Source organism: Morone saxatilis, unplaced genomic scaffold (assembly GCF_004916995.1).
Source record: "Morone saxatilis isolate NCDOM2014 unplaced genomic scaffold, NCSU_SB_2.0 Contig8, whole genome shotgun sequence".
In the NCBI taxonomy this organism is placed as follows: Eukaryota; Metazoa; Chordata; class Actinopteri; family Moronidae; genus Morone; species Morone saxatilis.
This window is the reverse complement of record NW_023340257.1, coordinates 15,275,899-15,277,969: the sequence shown is the minus strand read 5'-3', so window position 1 is coordinate 15,277,969 and position 2,071 is coordinate 15,275,899. Positions and strand designations below refer to the sequence as shown.

At 43.4% G+C, this 2,071-nt stretch overlaps 1 protein-coding gene across 6 annotated transcripts in view; it reads left to right on the top strand.

The window, feature by feature from the left end:
• Positions 1-2,071, top strand: part of rsrc1 (arginine/serine-rich coiled-coil 1) — a 103,824-nt gene that overhangs the window by 36,343 nt on the left and 65,410 nt on the right. The gene's annotated exons all lie outside the window — the stretch shown is intronic.

The following is a 2,071-nucleotide window of genomic DNA, read 5'->3' as shown; positions in this document are numbered from 1 at the left end:
GTGTGTGTGTGTACGCATGCTGAATTACATAGAAAGCATAGAAGCATAAGTCTGTGTTTTGTTCCCTCTTGTGTGTTCTGCATGGGAGAGTGACAGCCTTGACTTACCCCTGCATTATCCCTTCCTGTGTGAATGTATGTGTGTGTGTGTGTGTGTGTGTGTGTGTGTGTGCGCGTCTCCCCCCCCCCAGCCCTCCTCTTAGCTGTATAAAACCCTGAGAGGTACCTCTGATAGTACACACACAAGAATACAATTTCAATTTCAATTGGCAGCCCTGTTAAAAAGGAGCTATGGAGATGGCAATCAGGCCTGGGGGGAAGCTGAGCTCCCTGTGTTATTGTGCGTGTGTGTATGTGTGTGTCTGTCCCTCGACTACTTAATATCAAGCTTTTGCCTTCTATTAGTTAAACAGGCAGATGTCACTGATGTGGACTGTGTATTAGTGCATTGTGTGTTTTATTTTGTGTGTGTGTGTGTGTGTGTGTGAGAGAGAGAGAGTGAGTGTGTGTGAGAGTGTGCTTGCTCTGGTGTCCCATCACATTGACTCTTTAATAAATATGCCTGCCATTCTATCAGCAGTCAAACAACATATGAATGCTCAATGACACGCTTGACAAGGCATGCAACTGTGGCAAATGGGGTACACACACACACACACACACAGACATATCTCTCATGAATGATGTCTCTTTCATAGCGTTACAGTGTCCTGTCTTCCCTTTGCCGCGTCTCTTTTTTGCTCCTCTCCTCACTATCTCGGACTGAGATCAGGTTGAGAAGCTGCTGTGAACCAGTGTTATTTCTGCAGCTATTGGTCTGTTCTAGCAATTTTAAGATTACGGACCGACCGACAGATATTTAATCTTTAACTACTTTCAGGTTTCAAGTGTTTGTAATTTGTTGCCATGGTCATTAAGTTGTGATGGGCGTTTATTACCATTTCCTAACATTTTCACAGACCATAGGAGTAATTGATAAATTAAGAAAATAACCATCTGACTACTTGCTAATGAACACAATTGTTAGTGCGGCTCTAAATGCAAAAACATCATTGAGTCAAACTCGTTAGCCTAAAACGTTATGCGCTATGACAGATTTAACATCTACTTCAACTTTAACCCTCAAGGGTGAAATTTGTCTACTAAGGTAAATAAAACATTATAGCTGACTAATGTATGTAGCATGTATTGCCACCATAGGAACAGTGGTTACATAACCTTTGTAATCAGCCACACGCATGTGCATGCGTCATAGGTGCGCTCCGCACGAATGCACCTCTGGTTCAAACTCTCCGCACAGAGGATGAAGAGGACACTGTGAAATACCTCAAATAATATAAGCAGCTCTCTTACGGAAAATGTGGGCCAGAGTTCTGCAATTTTCATGCAGTGTCATGTTTTTAGGGTGGATGCTTCAAATGTTGCTTAATGGTCAATGGTGTTTATACTTATTAACTATCGACAAATCACATACATAGTAAGGAGCTCTATTACAGACACAAACCGCCATTGTTGTGGTTTTTCACCACAAAAGTGGAACGATGAACCTAATTTTGATTTTGGTAAGCCTGCTGACAGCTAAGGGGTTGCTGTCACATATAGGGGACAGTTAAAGGGGTTGATATGGCCAGTGGAACAGAGCTGGTCAAAATATACCTGATATTACACAGTTAACCTGGCCAGCAGTGGACAGTGAAAGAGTTAAAGCTTCCACACTCAGGACAGCAGGCCTGAGAGGTAATGCATGGCTGATGAGTGCTGGGCTAATGGGCAGCTCTGTTAGCTGGAAATCAAATGACTGCCTCTGCATTTTAAGTCCCTCTGTCGCCTCCATTGACTGACTAAAGATATTTATCTCCGTCGTGTCAGGGGATGGGGGGTGTTCAACTAAAGAGGGTGAGAGAGAGAAGAGAGAAATAAAAAGAGGAGGGGGTGAGGGGAAAGAAGGGAAGGGCATCTTAGAAAAACCTGAAGACCTAATGCAATTATTAGAAACTTGACCACAAATGACAACTCATCTGGTGCCGGCTCTGTAATTAATTGTCTGCTAGGAGGAGCGCAGGGGTTTGGGG